At 41.4% G+C, this 14,687-nt stretch overlaps 1 long non-coding RNA gene across 1 annotated transcript in view; it reads left to right on the top strand.

Moving 5' to 3' along the window:
- The window catches only part of LOC125361757, a 62,662-nt gene that overhangs the window by 3,607 nt on the left and 44,368 nt on the right, over positions 1–14,687 (top strand). The gene's annotated exons all lie outside the window — the stretch shown is intronic.

Here is a 14,687-nt window from a genome sequence, read left to right as displayed (position 1 = left end):
CTGTACATCACTTACATTAGGCGTCCACAGTGTTAAATTAATAGAAATAGGGTTAAGTGGTGGTTACCAGGGGCTTGGCAGGGGGAGGTGTATGTAAATAAGGGGAATTGTTTAGTGGATATAATGTTTCTGCTATACAAAATGGGAAAATTCTGAACAGTATGTAGCCTAGTGGTAGAGTGCTTGTCTAGCATGCATAAAGCCCTGGGTTTGATTCTCCACCACCACATAAACAGAAAAGGCCGGAAGTGGCGCTATGGCTCCAGTGGTAGAGTGCTAGCCTTGAGCAAAAAGAAGCCAGGGACAGTGTTTAGGCCCTGAGTTCAAGCTCCAGGACTGGCCAAAAGAAAAAAAAAAGTGAATATGCTCTGTCTACTGAACTATACTGTTAAAAAAATGGTTAAGTTGGGGGGCTGGGGATATAGCCTAGTGGCAAGAGTGCCTGCCTCGGATACACGAGGCCCTAGGTTCGATTCCCCAGCACCACATATACAGAAAACGGCCAGAAGTGGCGCTGTGGCTCAAGTGGCAGAGTGCTAGCCTTGAGCGGGAAGAAGCCAGGGACAGTGCTCAGGCCCTGAGTCCAAGGCCCAGGACTGGCCAAGAAAAAAAAAATGGTTAAGTTGGGGGCTGGGAATGTGACTTAGTGGTAGAGTGCTTGCCTTGCAAGCATGAAGCCCTGGGTTCAATCCCTCAGCACCACATAAGCAGAAAAAAGTGCTGTGGCTTAAGTAGTTGAGTGCTAGCCTTGAGCAAAAAGAAGCCAGGGACAGTGCTCAGGCCCTGAGTCCAAGCTCCAGGACTGCCCCCCACCCCCCAAAAAAAGAATGCTTTCTATATTTTTTAATAATTATTTTAGAGGAGCAGAAGGGGAGAAAAGGGACAAAATCATATGGGAACCCACAATGCTAGTTTTCTTACACCTGCAAATTTTATTATTCATAACTTTTTAAATTTTTATTCTAGAGTAATAGGTGTAAGAAATAAGAACCATTCAAACCACCTTCAGCAAAAATAGATTTAATGCAGGTATCAGAAGCTTACAAAATCATTGAAAAGTCTAAAGAAATGGTCTTTAGCAAGCCTCTAGGAACAATCCCTATGGTAAGACTGCTGGATGGGCCACTGTGGAAGTTGCTACTTGTGCAAAAATTAGGCAGGAAATCAGGGGCATCCACCAACTAGATGTTGAATTCAAGGACATATGATTGGTGCAGTGATCCAAGGGAGTCATCCATGCCCTACTGCTGTCTTTCAATGCCCGTAGAGTTAGTCTAGACTCTGAAATGCTACAGAAAAGCCCAGTGTGTCCACAACTGAGTTTTCCAGCCCAAATTGAGCCTGCCTTCTGAGTGCATCTTATTGGCAGAAGCAGAACTCTAGCTGAAGGAGCTGAGGAAAGTATAAGGTTGGTTTCCTCTTTTAGCTTCTGCAATGTAAGAAACACTAGGAGATTAGAATGGATACTGTGGGCCAGTGGGGAGTACTTGACACATCTGGTTTGTGACTTTAGATGCTCTTCAGGTCTCCTCGTCTTTGGTCAACTTCTTATTCTTTTAGTTGAGGCAGCCCCCCTGACATTCCCTGCCTCCATCCCTTACAGATTGGATGCTCTTTGTTGAGCTTCCATAGCTTTAGCTCTTCAATATGCCTCTCATTCCATACATGATAGCCTAGTGTCCTGCAGCTTGTTGCACTGGAATACCTCTTGAAAGCAGAGACTATCAATTTTACTCATTGTTGTGTAGGTAATCAGTGTGTCTGTTGGGAGCAATAAATAGTTCCAATGTTAAAATGCCGAATAGCTTTTCTCCCTTTGTGTTTCATACTGTTGCAAGCTTATAACGATATACACTGAAAGATCTGACTTTCTCTTTGCAAGGCAAAAGTTCTGCTAGAACTCTCTACCTGTGTCTGTCCTTGTTTAACTCTCTCTATAGTGCTATAGATTAATATATATTATAGGAATGTTTAAACAATTTCAGTATGCTATGTGATATATTAAATACATTATATTTCATGCACCTCTCCTAATAAGTAGGAATTTTTTGTGTTTTATAGATGGAGAAGCTGGGCCTTAGACAAGGCTAGAAACTTATCTACAATTACACAGTAAAAATCAAAACTGGGGCTCACAGTAAGATAGGGCTACCACCAAGAATCATACTTTTAATCATTATAGTGATGATGGTGATGATGGTAATAATACTGGCAATGGTAATGATTCCAAACTTTGTGCTAAGCACCTACATATGTTGTCTCTAGCTCTTTCTTTTCTTTCTTTCTTTCTTTTTGGCCAGTCGTGGGCCTTGGACTTAGGGCCTGAGCACTATCCCTGGCTTCTTTTTGCGCAAGGCACTCTGCCACTTGAGCCACAGCACCACTTCTGGCTGTTTTCTATATATATATGTGGTGCTGGGGATTCAAACCCAGGGCTTCATGTATATGAGGCAAGCACTCTTGCCATTAGGCCATATTCCCAGCCCCTTTATCCTCTTACATAGAATTGATGCTTAAAAGTAACAGACATAGTTTGGGTTGTTTTTTGTTTTTTTTTAGATCAAATCTCACTATGTAGACCAGGCTGGTTTCAAACACATGGTCTGGTAGTCTTGGCCTCCTAAGTGCTGGGATTACAGGCATATGGCACTACCCCAGACTAGTCTCAGTTCTTGATACCTGTGATCTCTGTGGGCTCTGCTACAAATTCACTTATTAGTGATCTCAGATAAACTTCTAAGCCCTCTGCACTCCAGATTTCTCCTGTGCAAAACAGAGAACAATCCTTAAAACACTGTCAGTTCTAAAAGTTCAACATGCCATGAATGAATTCTAAGCTCCTTGAACATCTGGATTTTGCTTATAGCTTTTATAGCACTTAGTCCTATGCTATCTATAGTACATAATAGTCTATGAAAAGATAAATATATAATTATGGTAATACAGGTTGATATCTGTCCAGAGGACATATCCTTCCTCACAAGACGCTGTGCTGTTAACCATACTGTCATAAGTTACCTTCCTCTGGGGACAACATTCAAATATAATGAGGGCTGCAAGAGAGAAATCAGCACTCAGCACCTGTGACTATAGTCACAGATAAAGCAGGGCAGGAGTATAGCCATTCCTGTAACTGAATGCTCACAAAGGTTTCAAGAGCATGTAAACGGGAGCTGGGGGGGGGGGGGGGGTAGACAAGGAAGATAGCATAGAGACAGCCAGTTCTTTTTTCTTTTTTCCTCCTGGTTCATGTCAAATTATTATTATTATTTTTTTTTTTGGCCAGTCCTGGGCCTTGGACTCAGGGCCTGAGCACTGTCCCTGGCTTCTTCCCGCTCAAGGCTAGCACTCTACCACCCGAGCCACAGCGCCGCTTCTGGCCGTTTTTCTGTATATGTGGTGCTGGGGAATCGAACCTAGGGCCTCGTGTATCCGAGGCAGGCACTCTTGCCACTAGGCCATATCCCCAGCCCTCATGTCAAATTTTACAAATAAACATGAGGGGTTAAAAAACTGATGCCCTAACAGCAGGAAAATCCCCAAACATTGTAGTGCCAGCTTGGATATATCCACATGTTCTTGAGCTAGTTATTTTCTTCTCTTCTTTCTGTCCTACTTCTCTCTCTCTCTCTCTGTCTTATTATCTCCCTGTGTGCCTTTTTATCTCTCTGTCTCTGTCTTTCTGTCCCTGTGTCACCCCCCCCTTCTTTCTCCTTTCTTCCTTTTGCAGTTCTAGAGAGTGAGCCAGTGGGATCTGTGGCAGAGAGCTTCCTTAGCATATGCAGGATTCTGAACTCAACTCCCAGTACTGTGAAACAAAACAAGAACCATTCATTTGACTGGAAAAACACGCCATATTGAGGGTGAGGAGGATGCTGTAAGCTGTTCAGATGTGCATCTGCATTTCTTAGTAACTGTCACCATGGTTACAAGGCAGTTAGACAGAGTACCTTTTAAGAAAGGACGTACAAAAGAGAAAAGAAAGTAGCTAATCATGTGTGCTCTCTTATCCCTTTATTTAACGGTGTAGATCCTACACCCTTACCTGCTAGTCTCTTGTATTCTTCTTTCTCATAGCATCAAGTATAGTACTGGGGTTATCTAGGTATTCAGACATATATACCATTGACTGAGTGAAGTGAATGTTATTTCTGCCATGCCTGCCTCTCAAAACTACTAGGTGAGAGAATCACCCAGGAATTTATTTTTTAAAAACTGACTTTAAAACAATGAAATAAAAATAACTGCCAGGCACTGATGACTCAAGCCTATAATCCTAGCTACTCAAGAGGCTGATATCTAAGGATCATTGTTTCAAGCCAGCCCAGGCCAACAAATTTAGAGACTCTTACCTCCAGTTAACCAGCTCATGTGGTACTAGCCTTGAGCAAAAAAGTCAAGTGAAAGCATTGACTTAAAGAGCTTGACTACAAGTCTTGAAGTGTGTAATGTGAGTCCTGAATTAAAACTCTGAGGACAATGTTCTACCACTCAGCCAAGAAATAGAGAGGTTTTCAAGCTACTGCCCCACCTTATATCTAATTAATACTAAGTCTCAGAAGCCTCCCTTGTTATACCAAGTTCTTATTTTCCCTAATGGATTCTTACATTCAGTTGTTGACTATATAATTGTTCTGTATTTGTTACATCCATATTTTATTTTACATTTCTGTGTGTGTGTGTGTGTGAGAGAGAGAGAGAGAGAGAAAGAGAGAGAGAGAATGAATTTCAGTTCTCATTGGTATGAGCCATGCTTACAGTTTTGTATATGGTAAAAGGGAGATCGGATTTTGAGGACTTTTCTGCTCAGGCTGATCTCAAACCTTGATCCTCAGATCTCAGGCTTCTGAGTGTCTAGGATTATAGGTGTGAGCCACCGGCACCCACCTTTACATTTCTTTTTTAAAGTACTTAAATATAAACATACCTTCTTTATTTTAATAGGTAGCAAACCATATTTGCCCCTTTTAAAATCTGTGTGTGTTTATTTTTTGTGTTGATACTGGGGCTCAAACTCAGGGGCTCCAGCTCACACTCAGCTCACACTTACTGATGGCACTTTGCCACTTGAATCACAGCAAACCTCAACCTCCAGTCCCAAAATGAGTTTCCAGAGTTTCAAATGACCTTTAAGGTGTGCCACAACCAAGCTAATAGTTTGATATTCTAGTTAATGCATAAGCCTGAAAACAGCTGCAAAAAATTGTCTTCGGAACTCTTCAGTGGTTGGTATCTTCTGTCGAAAAGACAAGATTTATTGAATCTAGTGGTTCAGTGACTGGGAGCCAATCATCTCCATATTGCCATCACTAAGGCACACTGGACTGGATTGGACTAGGCTTCTGTAGAATGAAATTCAGAAGCTTCTCTTCTCCCCACCCCCACCCCCCAACTCCAGGGTTGGGTGATAAATCCTTGCAAACCTGCTAAAGAATTTCAACTAATTCTTTGAAACTAGAATGCAACTTGAAAGTATAGTAGGTTGCAAATATATTTCTTACTTCCTGGAAATTTTATTTTTGAAACCCTGAGACAGTAAGGCGGCATTTTAGATTCATGTGGATTCATCATGCACTATTGATAAGTTTTACTAATTCAATCTGAAAGTTGTGGAGCAGACCAGTAATAGACTTTATTTTGCCAAAAGGATATTTAAGCCTCTAGGTGTGAAAGTCTGAATGCTTAGTTATGGTTAAAGTGCTCAAAGCACCTATTGGGATTTTTCCTTACTGTATTACTCAGGTGCTCACTCTCAGGTGCTCAGTGAACATTTGTTGAAGAGACGAATGAATGAGAGAAGCTCTTCACAGTCTGGCACTTGCCTACTATTCCAGTTGTGGTGCCTACTGCCTTTCGTCCAAACTACATATAATCTATACTCTGACAAAACAACTTCAGTTTTCTATTTTATTTTTTTGCCAGTCCTAGGGCATGGACTCAGGGCCTGAGCCCTGTCCCTTGATTATTTATGCTCAAGGCTAGCACTCTGCCACTTGAGCCACAGCACCATTTCTGGCCGTTTTCTATATATGTGGTGCTGGGGAATTGAACCCAGGGCTTCATGTATATGAGGCAAGCACTCTTGCCACTAGGCCATCTTTCCAGCCCCACAACTTGAGTTTCCTAGAATTCTCTCCTGCTTCTCCACTTGTGTGCCTTTGCTGTGGCTACCTGGAGTCTTCTGTCGTATCCCGGGCTGTGAATGTGTTACTCCACTTTTACCTCTATTATGAAAATGTATCTGATTTTCTGAATAAGTTACAAGCCACAAGTCTCATGAAACTTTGAATATCCTGGGCTGGGAATATGGCCTAGTGGCGAGAGTGCTTGCCTCACATACATGAAGCCCTGGGTTCGATTCCCCAGCACCACATATACACAAAAAAATGGCCAGAAGGCACTGTGGCTCAAGTGGTAGAGTGCTAGCCTTGAGCAAAAAGAAGCCAGGGACAGTGCTCAGGCCCTGAGTCCAAGCCCCAGGACTGGCAAAAAAAAAAAACCACTTTGAATACTCTTGCTATTTGTCATCAACTACCTTGTATTGTTATAATTAGTTACTTTGTGATTAGCTTATTCCCCTCGCTATACTATAAGCTTCTTGAAACAGACACTGAGTCTTACTGATCTTTATAGTTTGTAACACACAGTACCCTAATTAGCCATTGAAATAGAGCATTCTTGTTTTGCCAGTTCTATGAGCCCCAGCCAATACATTTTTATCATCTTTCTGAAAATCTAAGTGTTGTTCTCATATGTAGTCAGTACTTAAACTCCAGAAATGGGTTGGAAACAAAGTTGTCAACTTTTTCTTTCCAATTAATTCTGCAGATTATCACACACATTAGGACTCCTTTTGTACTTTTTAAACAATTGTGGGTTTCTTCTGATAATATCATATCTTATAATATCAATAACTAAAATTCCTATCTTTGGAATATTTTTCTTAAGTGTAGATGTATGATTAAATTCCCAATTCATCTGAAATTCACCTAATCATTTCTTTTTTTTTTTTTTCCGTCAGTCGTGGGCCTTGAACTCTGGGCCTGAGTGCTGTCCCTGAGCTCTTAAGCTCAAAGCGAGTGCTTTACCACTTGAGCCAAACCACCACTTCCAGTTTTCTGGTGGTTAACTGGAGATAAAAGTCTCATGGACTCTCCTGCTCAGGCTGGCTTTGAACTGCAATCCTCAGATCTCAGCCTCCTGAGGTAGTTAGGATTACAGGTGTGAGCCACCAGCGCCTGGCCCCTCATCATTCTTTCCTGCCTTACTAAAAAGTACATTTCCATTCATCTACCCATTTTGTATTGTACAAAGGTCTGTCTGTGTCCTTGGGGCTGTGTGCAAAATAGTGAACGTATTTTTCTAGAAATACCCTCATCCTGACAATGATGAAACTAACAATCTCTCCCATTTTATTTTTTTATTTTGTGTGTGTGTGTGTGTGTGTGTGTGTGTGTGTGTGTGTGTGTGTGTTGAACTTAGGGCCTGGGCACTATCCCTGAGCTTTTTTGCTCACAGGTAGTTCTCTACCACTTGAGCTTTTGGCTTGTTGGTGGTTAATTGGAGATAAGAATCTCACAGACTTTCCTGCCTGGCCTGACTTCAACCTGGGATGATCAGATCTCAGTCTCCTGAGTAGCTAGGATTATAGGCATGAGCCACTGGCACCCAGTCCTCCCATTTTTTTTAATCAGCTGTCATCACCTATGTAGCACAAACACTTGAGTCTGGTAGTAAGTTTTGAGAACTTTCCATCATGATAGCAAGATAACAACAAAACCCTCCATCTGCTTTATTTTCTAAAATGTCTGGCCCTCTATTATCATATCTTATTGGAAGACTTAAAGGTTTAAGGCAAAAGACATGGACAAAATCATTCTTAGAATAATGTGGGCTCCTTTTCACTATGACCAGTCTCCTAAAAGTAGTCCCCCAAAAAGCTCTTCCAGTCAGGCCATTGCCACATTTCATTTTATCTTTCTTTTCTTCATCTTTCTCTTCTTGCAGAGTAGCTGAGATTCTGCAGTAGTCTCTCCCTGTCTCTGTCCATCTACCCTTCTTCCCACTCAGCTCATATCCCTCTCTTATCTTTCTTTTGATTCAAACTTATATATCATAATATTTAGCTATATAGTATTTTTCTCACTTTTTAAGGTATTTTCTTTCTTTCTTTCTTTCTTTTTTTTTTTTTTTTGCCAGTCTTGGCGCTTGAACTCAGGGCCTGAGCACTGTCTGTGGCTTCTTTTTTTTTCCCCCCCTCAAGGCTAGCAAGCACTCTGCCAACTTGCGCCACAGGGCCACTTCTGATCTTTTTTTATATATATATGGTGCTGAGGAATCGAACCTAGGGCTTCATGTATACAAGGCAAGCACTCTTGCCACTAGGCCATATTCCCAGCACTTTTTAAGGCATTTTCTTAGTCTTATCCTAATTGATCTTTTCAAGGCATCTGATTCTCACTGAAAACATCTATTGAGATCTAATGATGCATACCCTGCTACATGGATCTCTTAATCTAATGGAGGAAGTGTTCATCAAATAAACCATAAATTATTATATAATAATGAAGTATATAACGGTAAAATCAGACATTTGAGTTTTTGAGTTAGTGCAAGTGTAAATAAATGTAGTGAAATTGGGATGAAGGAGGCAGGCAGGGGATCAGAACAATGGCAGAGGCTGGCATGTGGAGAGGCTTGGTTCAAGAGAGAAGTCCAAAGTGGTGTGAAACATGAGAGACTTGAGTAATGAATGAAGTGAGGTGGGCAGAAACAGCAATATATGTGGTACCCATCAAGTATTTCAAATACTTCTAAGAGAAAAGCTACTGAAAAGTCCCAAACAAAGAAAAAAGTGTTAAGTGGGTGCCAATGGCTAGCAACTTAAACTCCTAACTACTTAGGAGTGTGAGATCTGAGGATTGTGGCTCAAAAGCCTCCATGTAACTAGGAAAAAGCCAGAAGGAGAACTATGATTTAAGTGATAGAGTGCCAGCTTTGGGGGCGGGAGGGGGGGGCAGGAACTAAGGGACAGTGCCCAGGCCCTGCATTTAAACCTCAGTACCAGCATAGGGAAACAAGAAAGGAGGGGAAAAGGAAAGGAAGGGAAGGCCTCTCAAACTTTCAGATAACTTATAAGTATTATCCCCACATCCTGTGCCAATGCCAGAGACCGATGGTACATTTCCCCTTCTTTCTTTTCTTTTATGACAAGTTGCCCTAGTTGGAACTTGATAAAGATGAAATAATGCTAATAATAGTCCTCCTCTGAAGGAATGAGGACTTGAGGTTGCCAGAATACTAACATTACTTTTGGTCGAACAAAAAATCTCAGAATATTTCAGTTTGTGTGCCACTTTAGTTCTTGGATGAGATCCAGTTCACACAACCCCACACTCATGGACACACCCACTCCCATGCACTTGTTGTAGAACCACTGCGTGTATTTTTTTAGAGAGCTCTTTCTCAGTCTCCTTAAAAGTTACTACTTCATGCCATCTTTTTTTCTTTTTGTTTCCACTGAATCATCTAGAGTCATGTTGGCAACTGGATTCGGTCTTGAGACTTGGCACCAAGGAGTCATTTTGTTGTGTTGCAATCCCCTACCCACAATGTCAGCCAAATTGTGTCATCTGGATATAAAACTACTCTCCAGTCTTCCAATTTTTCTCAGTAGATGTGATTATTTGAGAAGTTTCATTTCTAAAATGACCTTGTATGCTTTCAGGAATAAATGGAATTTACGTACAATAAAATCTTAGCACAAGGAATTTTCTCACACTTAGATTTATGTAAGTACATATTAAAGACGCAAGACAGACTTGATCTCGAAGGTTTATAGATTTCAAAATTTGAGAATTAATGCTGATATAACAGATACAGATGAAAAAGTAGACAAGTGAGATTAAATCAGATTAGGAAACTTTCATATGACAAAGTAAATAATCCACAAAATGAAAAGACATGAAATCAGAGAAAACTGTTGCAAATCATATTATCTGATAACAGATTAATATTTAAACATGAATTCATTCAGTTCAAAAGCAAAAGGAGAACTTGATTTTAAAATGGACAAAGGCTCTGATCACATAAAGTAATATTTATGAAAAGAATTATCGGAAATGAAGTTTTATTCCTTTGTTGTCATTTTGTTTTCTTCTCTGTCTTGTTTCTCTGCCTTTGGGAGGTTAAGAGGGTGCATAGAAATGGAGGGACAAAGGGTGAACAAATACAGCAGTGGTACTCACTAGACACTGTTGAAAATGAACTATACAATTTGTTGGCGGGGGTGGGAGGGAAAAACTGGGAGAGAGCAGGAGAAGGAGTGACATTGTCCAAAAAGAAACGTGCTCATTACCTGGGTTATATAACTGTAAGCCATCTGTATATTGCCTTTATAATAACTAATTTTTTAAAAAAATGGACAAGGGGCCAGGTACCAGTGACTCATGCCTGTAATCCTATTCACCAGGCTGAGATCTGAGGATCACATTTCTTTTTCCTTTTTTTTTTTTTTTTTGGCCAGTAGTGGGACTTGAACTCTGCACCTGTGCACTGTCCCTGAGCTCTTCAGCTCAAGGCTAGCACTCTACCACTTTGAGCCACAGTGCCACTTCTGGTTTTCTGGTGGTTAATTGGAGATAAGAGTCTCATAGACTTTCCTGCTGGCTTTGAACCATGATCCTCAGATCTCAGCCTCCTGAGTAGCTAGGATTGCAGGTGTGAGCCATTGGCGCTGGCCTGAAGATCACAGCCAGCCCAGGCAGGAAGATCTAAGAGACTGTCATCTCCAATTAACCACCAAAAAGCCAGAAGTAAAGCTATGGCTCAAGTGGTAGGGCCTTGAGAAAAAAAAAAAAAAAAAAACACAAAAAAAAACAGAGACACGCCCTGACTCCAAACTCCAAACCCCAGGACCAGCACCAAACAATGAGGGTGGGGAACAAAAGACCTGAAGGGATATTTCCAAAGAAGGCACACAAATAGATGAACAACAGAGAGATCCAAAGACACTCAATATCAGTAGTCATCAGGGAAACATAAATCACGGTGTGATATCACTTCACACTGCCAGGATGGCCATTATCAAAATGACATAAAATGATAAGTGTGACCAGGATATGAAAAATTGGAACCTTTGTACACTATTGGTAGGAATGTAAAATGATGCAGCCATTGAGATTCCGCAAAAGAAGAAGAAGAAGAAGAAGAAGAAGAAGAAGAAGAAGAAGAAATAATAATTGAGCTACCACATAACCCAGCAATACCACTTCTGGGTATGCAACCAAAGTAATTTAAAACAGGATTTCAGAAATTTGGATTTGTGTGTTCATTACAGCATTATTCACAGTAGTGAAGGAGAAACAACCTGAATGTCTATTAAGGGATAAAGAAAATGATGGTGATAAACATGCAGCATATGATGAATAGGCAGCCTTAAAAAAATAAGTAAAGTGTGTTATATACTACAGCTTGGATTTTGAGCACATTATACTAAATAAAATAAGCTAGCCACAAAAAAAAATACTGCATGTTCCCACATGTATGAGGGACCAAAAGTAATCAAATTTGTGGAAGTATAGAACAGAACAGTACTGCCCAGGGGCTCCTCAGTGGGTAGAGTTCCAGTAACACAAAATGAAAAAGTTCTAAAGATCTGTGTGAAAAGTACATGTATTTAACAAGGTATGTCTGGATAAAACAAAATTCATTCAGGGTAAAGTCTTCTTTTTAAAAAATGAATTTGTGGGGCTGGGGATATGGCCTAGTGGCAAGAGTGCTTGCCTTGTATACACGAGGCCCTGGGTTCGATTCCCCAGCACCACATATACAGAAAATGGCCAGAAGTGGCGCTGTGGCTCAAGTGGCAGAGTGCCAGCCTTGAGCAAGAAGAAGCCAGGGACAGTGCTCAGGCCCTGAGTCCAAGCCCCAGGACTGGCAAAAAAAAATAAATAAAAATAAAAAATGAATTTGTGTATATTTGAAGCACACAGTATTACGACACATAAAATGATAAAAATAATTGCTACAGTGAGGTAAATTGATATATCCAATATTACTTCTTAACAGTTAAATCAGTGTTCCATGGTTATGCCATAATTAGGTCTTTCTTTCTCTTCTTAATCCACTTATGCCCTCTGGTGGTTATAGTTAACAATGGTAATGAAATACTTTTTTACATAAATGCTTTCCACATCATTAGAAGGGCACTATGGAAGACAGGATAAATTCCCTGCAGAAACAATGTTATACAAAATGGCAAGAATTCCAGGACAGACTGGGAAAACTCAACATTTACAGTGATCACATACGGCCTCAAGCATGTTAGACAAGTGCCCTACCACTGAGCTATGCTCCTAGTTCAAGCAGGTCTGTTTTTACATAGAATGTAAACATTAAATCTAAGAAACCAGCTTAGAAAAGTCAGTAAATATCTATACAAATGAGATAATCTGAGATTTATCGTTATAAAATCAAGTATTATATACCAGTTAACAATAAAAAGTGTTAAGTCTTCTCAACTAACTTTAGTTAACACTACAATCACACAGGCAAGTCTGGTCAGGGAGCTCTTTGAGGTAGATTTTTCCTCAAATCATAGTAAATTTGAATGGAAAGCCCATTTCCTAGGTCCATAGAAGTCCAAATTCTATAGTTCATGGTGATGCCAAAGTAAAGCATTTGCTGGGTTACTTCATAAACATAGGATAGAATGAAGATATTTCTTAAATGGTTGTGGGAAAGGCATAACCACTCATGGACAGTGTCTGCTCAGAAGGACCCAGAAATGCCCGAGGTAGAGTGGCAGAATACATTTAGTTTTGTCAAAGGCCAGCTTTCTTCTCCTGTGCCAGATGAGGAACTGACATTCTGGTGCAGCTCTGCTTGAGTTCTCTTGATCATTCTTCCATGAATACTTGGTCACTAGGACTTGTACAGGTGGAGAAGGGTTTGGTCCTATTACTCAGTGGTCTCTAGTTCACACTTCCACAACCACCTTTCTTTGGCTGTTGCAGTTGATACCTTCACACCACTAACCATTATGACACAAACAAAACACCAGCTGTTATTTTCTTTCTGTGGGCTTAATTTCCCTTTGTAGATTTTCGCATCTTTAAAAACTTCTTCAGGGGCTGGGGATATAGCCTACTGGCAAGAGTGCCTGCCTCGGATACACGAGGCCCTAGGTTCGATTCCCCAGCACCACATATACAGAAAACGGCCAGAAGTGGCACTGTGGCTCAAGTGGCAGAGTGCTAGCCTTGAGCGGGAAGAAGCCAGGGACAGTGCTCAGGCCCTGAGTCCAAGGCCCAGGACTGGCCAAAAAAAAAAAAAAAAAAAACTTCAGGAAGAATGCTAGTTTTTAGCACCACTTCATGTATTTCAGAATGGACTTAGATTTTCTTCTACTGTGTGTGTGTGTGTGTGTGTGCGTGCGTGTGTGTGTGTGTGCGTGTGTGTGCGTGTGTGTGTGCGTGTGCGTGTGTGTGCGTGTGTGTGTGTCTCTCTCTTCCTCCCTCTCCCTCCCTTCCTGTCTCTCCCTTTCTCTCTTCTCTCTCTTCTCCCTTCTTTCTTCTCTCCTCTCTCCCTTAAACTCAGAACTACCACACAGGGCTGGGGATATGGTCTACTGGCAAGAGTGATTGCCTCCTATACATGAAGCCCTGGGTTCAGTTCCCCATCACCACATATACAGAAAATGGCCAGAAGGGGCGCTGTGGCTCAAGTGGTAGAGTGCTAGCCTTGAGCAAAAAGAAGCCAGGGACAGTGCTCAGGCCCTGAGTCCAAGGCCCAGGACTGGCCAAAAAAAAAAAAAAAAAACTTCAGGAAGAATGCTAGTTTTTAGCACCACTTCATGTATTTCAGAATGGACTTAGATTTTCTTCTACTGTGTGTGTGTGTGTGTGCGCGTGCGTGTGTGTGTGCGTGTGTGTGCGTGTGTGTGTGCGTGTGCGTGTGTGTGCGTGTGTGTGTCTCTCTCTTCCTCCCTCTCCCTCCCTTCCTGTCTCTCCCTTTCTCTCTTCTCTCTCTTCTCCCTTCTTTCTTCTCTCCTCTCTCCCTTAAACTCAGAACTACCACACAGGGCTGGGGATATGGTCTACTGGCAAGAGTGATTGCCTCCTATACATGAAGCCCTGGGTTCAGTTCCCCATCACCACATATACAGAAAATGGCCAGAAGGGGCGCTGTGGCTCAAGTGGTAGAGTGCTAGCCTTGAGCAAAAAGAAGCCAGGGAAAGTACTCAGACCCTGAGTCCAAGCCCCAGGACTGACTGGCCAAAAAAAAAAAAGAAGAACTACCATACATCTCTTAGCCAGGCACTTGCTGCTGAGTCACATTACCATTCCTTTTTTACACTGGTTATTTTTTAGATAGGCTCTTGCTTCCTGCCTAGGTACACACCTGGACTGCCATCTGCCGATTATACTTTCCCTCACAGCTGAGATGATAGGTGTGTGCCACCATGCCTAGTTTCTTCCACTGAGATAAGAGTCTCTCAGAATTTTTTCTAGCCGAACTCACAATCCTTCAAATCTCAGTCGCCCAAGTACCTAGGATTACAGATGTGAGCCACTGGTACCCAGCCTTTTCTTTCTTTTTTTTTTTTGCAGTACTAGGGATTGAACCAGCTCTCCATCAATGCTAGGCAAGGCCTCTACCACTGAACCACAGTCCCAACCTAGACT

This window comes from Perognathus longimembris, chromosome 1, assembly GCF_023159225.1.
Source record: "Perognathus longimembris pacificus isolate PPM17 chromosome 1, ASM2315922v1, whole genome shotgun sequence".
Lineage (NCBI taxonomy): Eukaryota > Metazoa > Chordata > Mammalia > Rodentia > Heteromyidae > Perognathus > Perognathus longimembris.
Note: the sequence above shows the minus strand (reverse complement) of the source record. Positions and strands in the feature narration are given on the sequence as shown.